Below are 16,456 nucleotides of genomic sequence, written 5' to 3'. Positions count from 1 at the left end.
GGGACAATTTAGACAGGAGTTAATTCAAGTGATTGTAAATGATTTTTTTTTTTTAATAAAAAACATGTAAGCTCCTTGAGCGCAGCGATTGATGTAAATGTACAATATATATGTAAAGCGCTGCATAAATTGACAGCGCTATATAAGTACCTGAAATAAATAATATTATACTTACCTGCTCTGTGTAAAGGTTTTGCACAGAGCAGCCCCGATCCTCCTGTTCTTGGGTCCTCCCAACGCTCCTGGCTCCCACTCAGCCCCCCCCCCCCCCACATGCTCCAATAACAAGACGCTTACTATGGGGGCACTCGTGTGTGCTCGCTCGCTCGCCCTGCCCCCACTCCCTCATCAACGGCTGTGATTGACAGCAGCGGAAGCCAATGGCTCCTGCTGCTGTCTCTGAGCCAAGTAGAAGGGAGAAAGCGGACAGTGCTGATGTTCTCGTGCACAGCACTAGATCAAGATAGGGCTCAGGTAGGTATTTAGGGGGGCTGGGGGAGATTGGGAGGGGAGCTGCATGCAGAAGGTTTCTTACCTTAGTGCATACAATGCATTAAGATAAAAAAAAACCAAAACTTCTTTTGAGAGTAGGAGGAAACTGGAGTACCTGGAGAAAACCCAAGCAAGCACATTGAGAACATGCAAACTCCACGCAGATGGTGTCCTGGATGGGATTCAAACCTAGGATCCCAGTGCTGCCAGGCAGATTTGATAACCTCAGACACCTATGAATTAAAATTGCTGCAAGAAGTATGCTCTTAATCCACTTAAACCTGAACTCCAATTAAATGGTTAAATACACATACATGTGAACCTTCCAAAGGATTTTGTTTATGTTCAGCCAGTCTTGTGGTCCTAATACTCCTGCCAGACAGAACAGCATGGTGACCAAGTAACACAGCATGGTGTAAGCTTGTTAAGCAGTGTTACTTTAACATCCCTTTGCAAAACAAAGGGGGGGGGGGGGTTAAAAATAAATATAAAATTAGAACTTATAAAATATTAAAGATACACACATACCTTTTTTACAAGGGTCTCTTGGCCAGTCTGGTGATATCACGGGTCCTTCCTCTTGGTGGAGAACCTTACTACTGCACTGAATTGCTTGCAAGTAATAAGATGTGAGGGCCGTTCAGTGCAGTAGTACTCTGAGCCCAGGCAGGCATGATGACATACAACTAGCGGGTGTGTCCATGACAGCCTGGGCTCAAACGTAGTTGGTTGAAATATGCTGGCCACCATTTAACCTGGAGGACTGGCAACATCCAATCCAGAGAGGACTGCAGTATTACAGTGAAAGATGACTTTTTTTTTTTGTGGAGCATCTAAATTTTAATGGAGTTTTATCAATAATAGTTTTTAATTGCTACGTAACTAGTGTTTTAGTACATCTGCATGGAGTTTGACTTTAAAGTTTAACTGCACTTCTAGTGCAGCTACACTTTTATTAGTACGCTCCCCTCCTATCCCCTCTTCCAGTCTTATACTCATCTGTCCCGGATCTGCCAAGATTTCAGAACCAACGCTTTTGGAAGACTTTATTCATCTGGCTGCCCTATGCGAGAGAAATGCACAAAAGAGGTGCCTGGACCATTTTCACAATTGCGCCACACCAAACTACATTGTACTATGTTAGATTAGTTTTACTATGGTACCATGCATTTTGGAGTGTGCGAACGCACGTGTTTGCAAGATGCATAGGGGCGCCATTAAAAATGGTATGGTACTGACACTGGTATTGCACGTCTGTAAAGAGGCAGTGTGTTTTCTGCACTGAAGCAAAGAACAAGATTATGAGTGCATTCCCACAACGCACTGGTGTGAACAAAGCCCAGATGGATGTTAAATTGAGCCCCACAGTGAGGGCTTTTTATCAGTAAGTTCACCCATGACACTTCCTGTTTTAATATTACTGCGTCCTGTTCTCTGGACAGAGGGGAACATGTTGTCTATAGGAAAGTCATCATAGGAAGCATTGGCTGAGCTGAGAACCCACCCTCCCCTCCTGAAGACCGCTGGGATATATGACATCGTTTGCCTAGGCATGGAAACCAGGAAGTAGCTGAAGAAATGTAAACAAAGTTTAAAACAAGTAAATATGATATACTTTCTATTTATCTATTTACTAATGCTACCAGCATAAAAAAATTAAAAATAGTCAATGTTGATTGAGAGAGTGAAGTTCTACTTTAGGGTGGCAGTACCTTGGTTAGAAGAATTGTAAGCTTGGGATTAGGTGGTGCCAGAGCATCAGGTTACTGGCATATTCTATGCTATTTTGTAAAATTTGTACTAAACTACTCCCAGTGAAAAACAAAAACCGCCAAGGGCCCTTAGACAAATAACTACTATTAGGCCTTCCTTTGATGCCTCTGGGTGTCCCTGGTCTTGGTGCCTCCAGCCCCTGCCAGAAGGTACAGCTGACTATTTTTTTCTGTTCTCTACCACATCTTACCTATTCACTACCCAATTTGCTCTGCATGCATTTAAAACACTTCTGTTAAGTTCTAAATAGTTTTGATGCCACAGTTATAGCATCCTTTGCCTTCAGAATGGAATGTTGAATATAGATCTTGCTGGGTTATCTATTTTAACAAACTACTGAGGCCCTCATAAATAGCTAGAATTTTGGCCAATTTGCTGCTAAATCAGCCAAATATATGAGCTATGGATAGCCCTGTAAGCACCACCCTACTCAACAAACGTCGATTAAAAAAAAAAAAAAAAAAATCGACTGAGCTAGGTGAAATATAATCAGCCGAATACTGACTGAATCCTATCAGACAGCCTTGGGTGTTGTGGCTACCTGCATACAATGGCTGGCAGTGGAGATTGCTCCTTCTACACATTTTCCTTTGTCCAGCCTATGGGTTTAAGGAGAGAAACCCGAGCTGGCTATTGCTTGTAGCTTACCAAACATTAGCTAAGGTCTGCTATCTGAGTGTGTAAACAAACAGCCACCACTCTTTGTAATCAACACTTTCAGCCTGGGTTGACACTTGTGTGGTGTGGGACATCACATGTGATTGCGCAGCCTATGGCATTAGGGTTTGCACCCCAAAGCTCAAAACACACTTTTATAAATAAATGTAAACAAACATTTTATTTTTATTTATTTTAAGGTACTTATATAGCTCTGTCAATTTACGCAGAACTTTACATATATATTGTACATTCACATCAGGCCCTAACCCTCAAGGGGCGTACAATCTAAGGTATTTTAAAATAGATTAACAGCTTCCCGAACACCCTATAGCAGAAATACTGCTACAGGGCGGCACGGGTACGCAAAATCACGTATATATAGATGATTTTGCATTTCCGGGTAGGGGGTGTTTGCAAGGTGCGCGCGTGTCCTACCTGCACTGCCATTAGCGGCAGTCAATCATCGGGTCCCGGCCGGTGATTATTCGCCGGCGCCTGGTGATTGCCAAGCATCTCCGATGCAGAGGAGAACTGTATGTAAACAATACAGTTACATGCTCTGTGCTGAATGGCCTGCTGTTCATTCACAAACTAAAGCATTGTAAACAAAGGCCCAGGGAGCAGGGGGAATATGTGCAGCATGGAGTGATTAGGGTGTGCTCAGGCACCTCCAGGCACCCCTTTTGCGCACGCCTATGTTCGCACAGGAATTGCACCGCATTCTTGTGCAAATCACATGCTATATCTGTGCGGTGCACACATTCATTTTGTATGGCTCAAATCGCACTGCATCCACACCAAAATAGTGTAAGACCCATTTTTCGCCACACCTGAATTGGATCGCATGGGTGTTCAGAACCATTCAATCCGATTCTGGCAACCGAACTACATTTTGTGAGTTGTTTTGGGGTGTCATTAATTTAACATTGACACCCACAGCAGATCGCATGAATGCGACGCACAGGATTCGCTGCGTTTCCTGCATCGCATACATGTGAACCGAGGCTTAGAGTGGGGCTGAATCCTATGACATGGTCCCAACACCAATGGACACAGCTCTCACAAAGTCAATCATCTTGTCTGATGTTTTTACAGTCACAGATCCCCCATCTTGACTAACTAGCCAAGTCACCTTAAACCAGTTCCATTTCTCCCTTCTATTTGTTTTTTTCCTTTAACATTATTGGCACTTTATTTTTTAGTAATTTTGTCAGGTACCCACTCCCACTTCTGCTGGAATAGCCTAGGTGATTCCATCAGAAGTTCTCCCCCTGCCTGATACCTCTTGGGCAATGTCACAGGTCCCAGCAGTCTGTGTGGCCATTCATAAGTCGCATGCACAGTGTGAAGCTGGCTGTGAAGCTGCAAGGAGTTACATCCGACTTCTCACAGTAAACTGCCTGGAACCCCAAGTCTAGAGAAAAACTGGCCCGGATGAGGACAGTGCTGGATCACAGGTAAGTGTCTTTTTAATGGTTTTTCACAGAGCAGCCCCGATCCTCCTCTTCTTAGGTGCCCCCCCCCCCCCAGCCGCTTGCTTTTGGGGCATTCGTGCACGCTTGCTCCCGAGCTGACTGTGTGTCCATTGACACACAGAGAGCACCTCGACCCCTCCCCTTGCTGGCTGTGCTGGTTGTGATTGATAGCAGTAGGAGCCAATAGCTCCCACTGCTACCTCTCTGTTCAAAGAGGGGAGAATGAGCCAGGAGAGCTGCTGCCCTCCTGCACATTGTTGAATCAAGATCGGGCTCAGGTAAGTATTTAACCTCCTTAGTGGTTTTCCCGAGTGTAGGGTAAAATTTCAATACCAAGAGCGGTAACCCCGAGCTACACTCGGGCTTACCATGCGGCGTTGCTCAGGGGGTCCCTGCAGCACTTACCTTGTCCTTCGCTCCCGCGATGTGTCCCCTGCAGCATCCCCGGCCATCTCTTCCGGCCGATGCCGGCATCCAGCTTCTGTGTTCCGGTTCCTGTGACGTCGGGACATACGGGCACTGGAACCGGCGGGAAATTTGAAATTTAAAAAAAATTTCATTTTTGCTGTCATTGCTGTTTTAATACATTTCACATATATTTTGTCCCTACTGCTTTGTCCTGCGCCCTGCCTGCATTTTGACTGTTCTTTCTGCCTGGAAACTTAGAAAAGTCCATGGCGTCCAAAAAGCGTCCCTTTACGTCAAATGCGGTTTTAGAACAGCGATAGTAAATCAGAACTACTTGCAGAATTGAGTGATAATGATTCGTGGTAAAATTCGTCATCAGACACTGAAAACGATTTTGCGACTTTGCTCAGCGATGTGCGAATTTGCCTCTGTATTTCAAATTTCAGTGTTTTTGGTTTGATTATATTATTGAATTAAATGTATTATTATTATATTATTATTTTTTATGATTATTTATTAAATTATAATTTATGATTTCGTGTTTCAAGTTTTATCATACCCGGGATGTTTACTAGACTCTTGTTCGTACAGATTTCAGTGAGTTATTCCTAAAAATTACAGCCTACAATAAAAAACTACATATTTCCATGCAAAAAAATGGTACCGCTTTCAGCACAAAAAAAATCGGAAAGAATCATACCGCCAAGGAGGTTAAGAGGGGCTGGTGGGGAGCTGCATGCAGAAGGTATTTTCCTTTAATGTACAAAATGAATTAATGTAAAAAAACAAACAAAAAAAACCTTGTACCTTTAGAACCATTTTAAAGTGAATTAAGGTTATATTAAAAGCAAAAAAAAAAAACACAACAAACATGTCATGCTTACCTGCTCCGATCCTCCTCTTCTCGGGTTCCCCGTCAGTGCTTCTGCAATGTGCCCCCAGAGCAAGCACCTTGCTATAGGAGCACCCAAGCAGACTTGCTTCCGAACCGCTGCTCTGTGTATCCATTCACACACAGAATGTTGGCTTGCCCCCCTCTCTCCTCATTGGCTCACTGGCTGTGATTGACTGCAGTGGGAGCCAGTGGTTTCTGCTGCTGTCACAGCCAATGAGGAGAGAGAATCCCCAGAGAATCGAGGCTCTAGTGCACATTGCTGAATCACAATGCGGCTCAGGTAGGTATTAGAGGGTGCTGCCTAGAATACATTAAGTTAAAAAACCTTGAGCCTTTAATTTAAATTGAGGTTCTAGTTTGTGGTACAGATGAGTTCCATTTTAATCAAACAGTTCCCCCTCTACATCATACATGTCTTAACTATAGTAAATGTGGTCCCTCAGTGGATTTTCTGAAATTCCATAGACAGAATAAGAAAGGAATTCTGTGTAATACACATCCTCTGTTATTCAACAAGACACACTCTACATTCCTAAAGGTTACTTTTTCTAATTAGCAGGTGAAACAACTCTGCTAAACAGCTGCATATACACAACAAAAGGGCTTTGTCATGGATTGCCCTAAAAAGATGTGTCCCTTCAACAGCCCAAAATCAGTGTATACTCAAGACATCATAGGTGACTGAGTGCATTGTAAAGCGACTACTACTGGGCTCATGTAATAGACATCTCTCATTAAAGGTGTCTGATATTGGTTTACTAAAGTGTGATATGGGGTACCCCAAAAACATCAAATGTCCACGAACAACCAGTGACCCAAAATATCTGACAAATACATTTTTCTTCTAAAATACATACAAGGCGGAGAACAGAAAGGTATTCTCCATGATGGCTTATCTTGAAGAAAGACAACGTTCAGCCAGCAAAATCCAAAATAGCCAAATCTGTCCTCAGAAAGAACAGAAAAGATCTGGATGCCTGGAAAAGTCGAAAAATGGCCAGAGATATAAAATAATTTCCTGCGCTAAATGTGATTGACTGAATCAGTATATCTTCTATATGTGAACACCTTAAAAGAATAGTCCACCTTTCTGACCAAGTTTCATGTTACACCCGTGCTTAGAGTTTAATGTATAACATGGTTCTATTCCCCAACCCCCACACTACTTAGCACCACTGAAGATTTGCCTGCTGTTTGTGTCCCTGGTAAGGAGACATACTTTCTCCATCTGTCCCAGTGAGCATTGTCATTGGAACTAAAAGTGAGGGAAAACCCCCAAATTTTTAGTTGTCATAACAGGAACACAGAGGAAACCTTCCAATGTAAACATTTTGGCATGTTGTAGTTTGCACGATTTTTACTTTGCTTTTTGCTGCATTGCTCGCTAGTTTTTTCACATGGCAAAATGTGTGTTTGCTTCTGCGTTTTGGGTGGTGTTCACAATAATGGCCGAAAGTGCGGCTAGTTCATTTTAGGTGTACAAAGGTGGCCATACACTATACAATCTGATTATATCATCTCATTTAGATTTACCAAAACTATATAATAAGAGGACACACTATCTATCCAATCACTCTGTATAAAGTCAGGGAGACCCTTCCACTATAGTTGATGGTAAAAGAGATTGTACAGTCAGATTGTAAAACATATGGTGAGCTTTACATACTTCCAAGACACACTTCCCTTGTTTTCAATACTACTGTTCTATCCACATAGGCTGTGATCGCTTAGCTCCTGCACACTCTGCCAAATGAACGATCTGTGCAAGAAAAAAAAAAATCAATGGAGTATTTAGTGAGAACGGTGATCGCTGATTGCATTGGAAATTCATGCACCCGCAGATGTGGGCGGAAGCCATCTCCTGTAGGGGCAGGGCAGGTGCAGGCTGTGTGTTAAAGAGGTCAGCTGATGAACTACTTCCTGTTCTGTGTATTACTGGTTTTCACAATGTAATGTCTGTCCAGGAAGTAATACAGAAATGTTCTATACAACCAACTGGAGGATGAGGTAAGGGATGGTCCAGGAAGAATAGAAAGGTTTTTCTTTTCTGCAAAATAAGTTTATTAATACTATATTGGTACATTGGGAAGCTGGCATTATGAAAAGAAAAAAAGTTGAACTTAGGCTGGCCATAGACGGGCCATTTATCGGCCGAATTGTCGGCCGATAAACTAAAAATCGGTCAGCCCCGTTGCCGATGCTGCCACCAATGTCAATGAAAAACGGACGTTTTTCGTGGATTTTCCAGCATGACCAATAAAAATAAACGAGAAGATCCGTGAAAAACGGCTGACGGGCTGGTCCCACTAACGGCGTGAATATCGGACGATTTTTCGTGCGGACGAAAATTCGGCCGATAAACGACCCATCTATGGCCTGCATTAGCCTTTAAGCTGGCCATAAATTGTTAGAATGACCTAACAGATTAGCATGGTGGATGGAGGAATCCTCCCTGCTGTGCTATTGTATTCTGACAGCAAGGACTCCTCCACTGTCAGAATACACTGGGTGGCGCTGCAGCCACTGATCGAATGAAAAATTTCCAGCATCTCATTCGATAAAAGACAATCGACAGATCGTTGTCTGTCAACGGGAAAGACCATTGATGGATAGAAATTCAGCCTGCCCCTGCTTAACTCACCAAATTTCGGTCCATCTTTAGGATCAGGCCAGCTTTAGGAACAAGAATTCCTGTTATTGAATAGTGCAGTTACACTGCATATGATTTCAATAGCTGATTAGTATATAATGGTGAATGGTCAATTAATCAATTATCCAGGGAAAAAAAAAACAAATCTGTCCCTAGAAAGTGAAGCTCAGACAGCCACATACCTTTCAAGGATGCATTCCTACAACTTAAGGATGTAGTTACTGATTTATGAATAGCTTCAGAAAAGATTCCTAGTTTTCTGGTTCTTCCTTCTGTAGTGCAGCTCTGCAGAATGGAACATAAAGAACAATATAATTACACATAATACAATATGCAAATGAGAACTTCACTTTCATTAAAAAAAAATGTAATTATAAAATAATTGCATGGCATTACGATATGTAGTGTTATTAAAGGTTAACTCCAACCAATGTTATTTTTGGCTGTCTGCAGAGAAGACTACTTTTCTCTTCCGGTTCTGTCTGACAGATGTCACCTAGATAGGCAATATGGGAGAATCTATGTCTTGGGGACAAGAACAGTAATCTGACAGAAGTTTGAAACCATCTTTAGGACCGCTTCACACCATGAAAAGCGCAGTCCTGATGAGTTTCTGCATGCGAGTTTCGGATGTGTTTCTGCTGTCCCCAATGTGGTTTTGATGAATTTAGATGCCTTATGGAGTGTTTCCGTGCGTTCCTGTACAGTTCTGTGTAGAAAAAAAACGCAGCATGTTCTACTTATCATTTCTGCACTGGAACTGACCGCACTGGTGTGAACTAGGCCATTGGAACAACAACAAAACATGGAAACCAAGTAAAGGAAAATGAGTCCCTGTAAGAAACAGGTAGCAGGCATTGGACCTTGGAAAAGTCCTTGTAATACAAGACCAGCTGGTCTAGAAGGAAGGCCCTAAGCCTTCACTCACCTGACCCTATAGGGCCAAGAAATGAAAAATTTGTACATGAAGACCTTGTCAATAAAAAAAAAAAAGACATTCACTTCACCATGGTGAGAACCCTGAAATAACTAGAACCATAACCTGAGAAGGGTATGAAAATGTCTCAAGTCCAGCAGAACGGAAGGTTAGAACCTAACTACAACCCAGATGGAGCACAGGATACGCTAGACACACCAGTTATGCAAAAGACACCTCTGGAGCACGCCTCAAGTGGGATCCTAGGGAAAATATCCTGCCTAACGTTGCATTGAACCCTAAGTCAAAGGGCTAATAATGCTCCAAACTCCCTATATCCAACAAGACAGGTGGACCCGTGGTACCAGAACCAAAAGTCTTATCAGGACATTGAAGAATGCTTGCAGGACAGTGAATCTAGGGCAGGGAACAGGGCAGGCAAGGCCTTCTTCACAAATATGCAGGTCAGCCAAGGGAGAGGGGCCTAACCTCAGGTTGACAGGCCCCAAGAAAGTCCTTAGGGCATGTCATGTCCTTGATGGAGGACACATGCAGCAGGAGACATGTTTCTTCTTCTTCCTGCAGACAGCACAGGGAGACATGGGGCCCTCCACATACATCCTTCACCTGCAATGCAATTTCTGAGATACACCTATGTGTGTGAACTTTTTCTCCACGTCTAGAAGCTACCAGTTGGGAAGCTCTGTTTTCCAGGGGGATCGCCCTTAAGTGAATCAGTACGGGTAAAACTGAGATCCATAGTCCATAGTGCAGCCCATAACCAGACTTGCAAAAACTCAGACTTTTCTCAGCAATGCTGAACTAAAGACATCCATCTTGTTAGGATTCTAGCAAAAACCTGAGAGATGCTGGGTACAGGAGGGGTTATCCTGGTTTGGCCTACAGAATTTTTGTTTGCCAGTGTCCAGTCCTCCTGTATGAGGCAGTATAACCCGAGTGTATATGACTTTGTGTCCCTCAATGGATAAGAAAAAATAACCAACTTCTGTAGTCCCAAGATAAGAGCAAGAAGGACCAATTAAACTTCCTGGGATAACAAAGGAAGTGTGCACAGGACACAGAATAACTATGAAAGCGGTTGTAAAGGCTCTACCTTCATGCATTCTATGCATGAAGGTAAAAATCCTTCTGTGCGCAGCAGTGCCCCCAGCCCCCTCAATACTTACCTAAGCCCCATCGAGATCCAGCGATGTGCATAACAGCCGCTCATTGGCTGAGACAGCAAGCGGATCAATCACAACTAGTCAGCCAATGAGGAGAAAGAGGGGGTGGGGCCAAGACAAGCAGCTTGCTGTGAGTGCACCGGACAGAAAGGAGGAGCCAGAAGAGCCTGTGGGGGACCCGAGAAGAGGAGGATCCAGGCTGCTCAATGCAAAACCACTACACACAGCAAGTAAGGATAGACATGTTTGTTATTTTAAAAAAAAAACAAAAAACAAAAAAAACCTTTATATTAACATTGTATTTTTTTGCACTTTTCAAACACAAAATGCATTAACCACTTGCCTACCGGGCACTTTTACCCCCTTTGTGCCCAGGCCAGTTTTCAGCGCTCTCACATTTTGAAGGACAATTGCGCGGTCATGCAACATTGTACCCATATGAAATTTTTATCTTTTTTTCACACAAATAGAGTTTTCTTTTTGTAATATTTAATCGCCACTGGGTGTTTTATTTTTTGTACTATAAACAAAAAGAGCAAAGAATTAAAAAAAAAAAAAAAGTTTTCTTTTTTCTATTATACAATTTTGCAAACAGGTAATTTTTCTCCTTCACTGATGTGCATTGATGAGGCTGCACTGATAGGTAGCACTGAATGGCGGTACTGCTGGGCAGCATTGATCAACTGTGCTCATCTGCCCTGTGACAGCGTGAGGAACGTGCAGCCGATAACCAACAACTGTATTTACTCAGTGATCTGCTGTGTCATTGGACACAGCTGATCACATGATAAAATGCAGTGATTGGCCTTACACCTCATCACCGGGAGATGCGTTTGTCATTTACTAGCCCCTTCCTTTCTGAATGAACACAGTGAGTGATTGGTATGGCTTTTTGGCTGCAATTCTTCCATGAAGACCACTTCTGGCCACACTTCTCAGGACAGTACATAGCTGTACCTAGGTACCACTGGTTTTTGCCAGTTCTGTGCTGAGGGCACTGCTGGACATCTTCTGATGTTAAAGGGAAGCATGATGTGTCTTTCATAGTAGTAACCTCTGCTTTTGAAGTTTTACCTACAGGTTTGGCTTACCTGGTTTTACCTGTAGTTTTACTTACAGGTAAGGCTTACCTGTAGGTACAGTGAATCTCTCCTAAACTTGTTTAGAAGACATTCACACTGGATACAGCCAGTGACGTCACTGGAGCCAGAAGGGATGGTAGTGGTATGCCGTCCCTTCAGAGTGCATGAACATGCACTCTGAGGGGACAGCATACCACTACCATCCCTTCAGAGTTGTGTTTCGGAAACAGTGACTCCCGTATGTATGCGCGGGAGTGACGTCATTGTGGCTCGGCCATTCAAAGGACCGGAGCCAGCGAACCCAGAAGGAAGGCTGGGGAAGATGACAGCACACCACTGGAGGGCTTTGTTCTAAGGTATTTCATAATGTGCTATTATGCAATGCATATTAGCACATTATGCCATTAGTTTGTAGGGCCATTTTTTTTTAAATGAAAAGCAGAAGTTCACTACCGCTTTAGGTTTCTTTGTGCTTCTTCCAAAGGGCTTGAACAGCACATCTTGAAAATCTTTTCCTGGGAAAGACCTTACTGATGCAGTATTTCTACCCTGCGGTTGGTTTACTAAAACTGGAGAGTGCAAAACCTGTTGCAGCTCTGCATAGAAACCAATCAGCTTCCAGGTTTTGTTGTCAAAAGCTTAATTGAACAAGCTGTTAGAAGCTGATTGGCTGCCATGCACAGCTGCACCAGATTTTGAGTGCACCAGTTTTAGTAAATTTACCCCCTTGTGTATTGTTGCTGTGCTCAGTCTTGGCATGGTGAATGACCTGTGACATGAAACTCTTCCTCAACTTCAACTTAGTAGCAGAGTTTGGCTGTTCCTTGCCCAGTTTTAAGCTTCCTACACAGCTGTTTATGGCTCAGATAATGTCTGTGTTTCAAACTACATGTAAAATGGATGATCATTAGCACCTGCTTGGTATAATTGGTTAATTATAAACCTGAAACAATTGAGTACTGTCTGTGATATTTTTTTTATAAACCTGATTAATCCTAGAAAATCCCCGACTTTATGCAAGTGTAAGAATCGATGCTGGTTTAAAGCCAAAGGGTGGTCATACAAAATATTGATTTGATTTAGATTTTTTTTCTGTTCGCTCACTTTGAAACAGCAATATTTTGATCCATGTATGGCTGCCTTTGCATAGTGTAGACTACAGAATGTATGGATATGTCGATAGATAGATAGATAGATAGATTAGATGCGGAGTATGTATAGACAAGGCCATGGTAGTCATAACCCTCTAGCAGTAAAGGAACTACTAGTCCCAGCAAGACATAGAGAGTGGGAATTGGAGAGAATGTACATAATCCATGGAGAGCACCCTGAACCCCTCAGGAACAGAAGGAACTACTAGTACCAGCATTCCTTATAGGTCGATGCCATAGACAATGATCTAAGAGGTACTAGGACTAATTGGGTAGTATAGAGAATGTATGGACATGACGCATGATGGGCAATCTGCACCCCTCCAGGATAGTAAGAACTACTAGTACCAGCATTCTGATAGATACTATGGTTAGTTGGTTGGTGCAGACATGACCCATGGTTAGAGCCTGCATCCCTCCAGCACAGGAAGAACTACTAGAACTATCTAGATTGATAGATAGATATGGGTATTTCAGAATATATATGGACATGAACATGGTGGCGGCACCCTGAACCCCTCCGGCACTGGAGGAATTCCTAGCATCAGATACACTATATTGCCAAAAGTATTTAGCCAGCCCTCCAAATCATTGCATTCAGGTGTTCCAATCACCTCAATGGCCACAGAAGTATAAAATCAAGCACCTAGGCATGCAGACTGCTTCTACAAACATTTATGAAAGAATGGGTCGCTCTCAGAAGCTCAGTGAATTCAAGCGTGGTACCGTGATAGGTTGCCATCTGTGCAATAAATCCATCCGTGAAATTTACTTGCTACTAAATATTCCACGGTCAACTGTTAGTGGTATTATAACAAAGTGGAAGCAACTGGGAACAGCAACTCAGCCATGAAGTGGTAGGCCACGTAAAATGACAGAGCGGGGTCAATGCATATTGAAGCGCACAGTGCACAGAAGTCGCAAACTGTCTGCAGAGTCAATGGCTAAAGACCTACAAACTTTATGTGGCCTTCAGATTAGCACAACCACAGTGTGCAGAGCGCTCCATGGAATGGGTTTCCATGGCCGAGCAGCTGCATCCAAGCCTTATATCACCAAGTGCAATGCAAAGCGTCAGATGCAGTGGTGTAAAGCACGCCGCCACTAGACTCTAGAGCAGTGGAGACATGTTCTCTGGAGTGACAAATCACGCTTCTCTGTCTGACAAACCAATGGACAAGTCTGGGTTTGGCGGCTCCCAGAACGGTACTTGCCTGACTGCATTGTGCCAAGTGTAAAGTTTAGTGGAGAGGGGATTATGACGTTGGATTGATTTTCAGGGGTTGGGCTTGGCCCCTTAGTTCCAGTGAAGGGAACTCTCAGCCCCGGTTCACATATATGCGGCCGTGTTTTGCGCAGGCACAAGAGCCCATTTATTTGAATGGACTCCCATGCCCCGTAGAGAAGTTCCTGTACTTCTTCCGAAAACGCAGCCTGCACGGGAACCTTTGTTCCCAGTACGGTTGCGTTTTCCAGTGCGGGCAGCTCCACAGTGCGGGTCTGCAGTACTCTGTGCGGGTGGTGCGGCTGCATAGATTTTCGTGCAGATCCACAGCAGCACCACCCACACAGATGTGAACCTAGCTTTAAGGCGTCAGCATACCAAGACATTTTGGACAATTTCATACTCCCAACTCTGTGGGAAGAGTTTGGGGATGGCCCCTTCCTGTTCCACCATGACTGCGCACCAGTGCACAAAGCAAAGTCCATAGAGACAAGGATGAGCGAGTTTGGGTTGGAGGAACTTGACTGGCCTGCACAGAGTCCTGACCTGCGAGCCAGGCCTTCTCATCTGACATCAGTGCCTGACCTCACAAATGCGCTTCTGGAAGAATGGTCAAACCTTCCCATAGACACCCTCCTAAACCTTGTGGACAGCCTTCCCAGAAGAGTTGAAGCTGTTATAGCTGCAAAGGGCGGGCCAACTCAATATTGAAACCTATGGACTAAGAGTGGGATTCCATTAAAGTTCATGTGCGTGTAAAGGCAGGCGGCTCAATACTTTTGGCAATATAGTGTATATAGGTATGTATGTACAGCATATGCGCAGAGTATGTACGGACAAGGCCATGGTGGGCACCCTGCACCACTCCAGCACTGAAGGACCCGCTAGTACCAGATATACTCTGTGTATACGTATAGACATGTCCATGGTGGGCCCCTGCGCCCCTCCAGTAGTAGGGGAACTCCTATTATCAGATCTATACGTACAGAGTATATATAGACATAACATGGTGGGCCCCTGCGCCCCTCCAGCAGTAGAGGAGCCCCCAATATCAGATATATAGCTATGTATGGACATTACATTTACAAAATATGTATAGACATGGCTATGGTGGGCCCCTGCGCCCCTCCAGTAGTAGGGGACTCCTATTATCATATATATATATACATACACACACACACAGAGTATAGACATGACATGGTGGGCCCCTGAACCCCTCCAGCAGTAGAGGAGCCCCCAGTATCAGATATATACGTACAGAGTATATATAGACATGACATGGTGGGCCCCTGAACCCCTCCAGCAGTAGAGGAGCCCCCAGTATCAGATATATACGTACAGAGTATATATAGACATGACATGGTGGGCCCCTGAACCCCTTCAGCAGTAGAGGAGCCCCCAGTATCAGATATATACGTACAGAGTATATATAGACATGACATGGTGGGCCCCTGAACCCCTCCAGCAGTAGAGGAGCCCCCAGTATCAGGTATATACGTACAGAGTATATATAGACATGACATGGTGGGCCCCTGCACCCCTCCAGCAGTAGAGGAGCCCCCAGGATCAGGTATATACGTACAGAGTATATATAGACATGACATGGTGGGCCCCTGCACCCCTCCAGCAGTGGAGGAGCCCCCAGTATCAGATATATATGTACAGAATATATATATAGACATGACATGGTGGGCCCCTGAACCCCTCCAGCGGTAGAGGAGCCCCCAGTATCAGATATATACGTACAGAGTATATATAGACATGACATGGTGGGCCCCTGAACCCCTCCAGCGGTAGAGGAGCCCCCAGTATCAGATATATATGTACAGAATATATATAGACATGACATGGTGGGCCCCTGAACACCTCCAGCGGTAGAGGAGCCCCCAGTATCATATATATATGTACAGAGTATATATAGACATGACATGGTGGGCCTCTGCACCCCTCCAGCGGTAGAGGAGCCCCCAGTATCAGATATATATGTACAGAATATATATAGACATGACATGGTGGGCCCCTGAACCCCTCCAGCGGTAGAGGAGCCTCCAGTATCATATATATATGTACAGAATATATATAGACGTGACATGGTGGGCCCCTGCACCCCTCCAGCGGTAGAGGAGCCCCCAGTATTAGATATATACGTACAGAGTATATATAGACGTGACATGGTGGGCCCCTGCACCCCTCCAGCAGTAGAGGAGCCCCCAGTACCAGATATATACGTACAGAGTATATATAGACATGACACGGTGGGCCCCTGAACCCCTCCAGCAGTAGAGGAGCCCCCAGTTTGAGATATATATGTACAGAGTATATATAGACATGACATAGTGGGCCCTTGCACCCCTCCAGCAGTAGAGGAGCCCCCAGTACCAGATATATAGTTATGCATGGACATTACATGTACAAAATATGTATAGACATGGCTATGGTGGGCCCCTGCGCCCCTCCAGCAGTCAAGGCACTACCAGTCCCAGCATGCACGCCCACTCTCCGTCCTGACCCATCCAGCCCCTGTACTCAGATGACCCCAGCTGAC

The 16,456-nt window shown here is 44.2% G+C and overlaps 1 protein-coding gene across 1 annotated transcript in view; it reads right to left on the bottom strand.

Annotated features, from left to right (window-relative positions):
• Nucleotides 1–8,639, bottom strand: part of ATXN7 (ataxin 7) — a 164,141-nt gene extending 155,502 nt beyond the window's left edge. Inside the window, exon 1 of the mRNA XM_089675994.1 lies at nt 8,536–8,639. The gene's annotated coding sequence lies outside the window, so the exon portion shown is untranslated. The remainder of the gene's footprint in view (nt 1–8,535) is intronic.
• Between the last annotated feature and the right edge of the window lie 7,817 nt (nt 8,640–16,456).

This window comes from Staurois parvus, unplaced genomic scaffold (assembly GCF_062004578.1).
Source record: "Staurois parvus isolate SC_StPar_1 unplaced genomic scaffold, SC_StPar_1.0 ptg000162l, whole genome shotgun sequence".
NCBI lineage: Eukaryota > Metazoa > Chordata > Amphibia > Anura > Ranidae > Staurois > Staurois parvus.
Note: the sequence above shows the minus strand (reverse complement) of the source record. Positions and strands in the feature narration are given on the sequence as shown.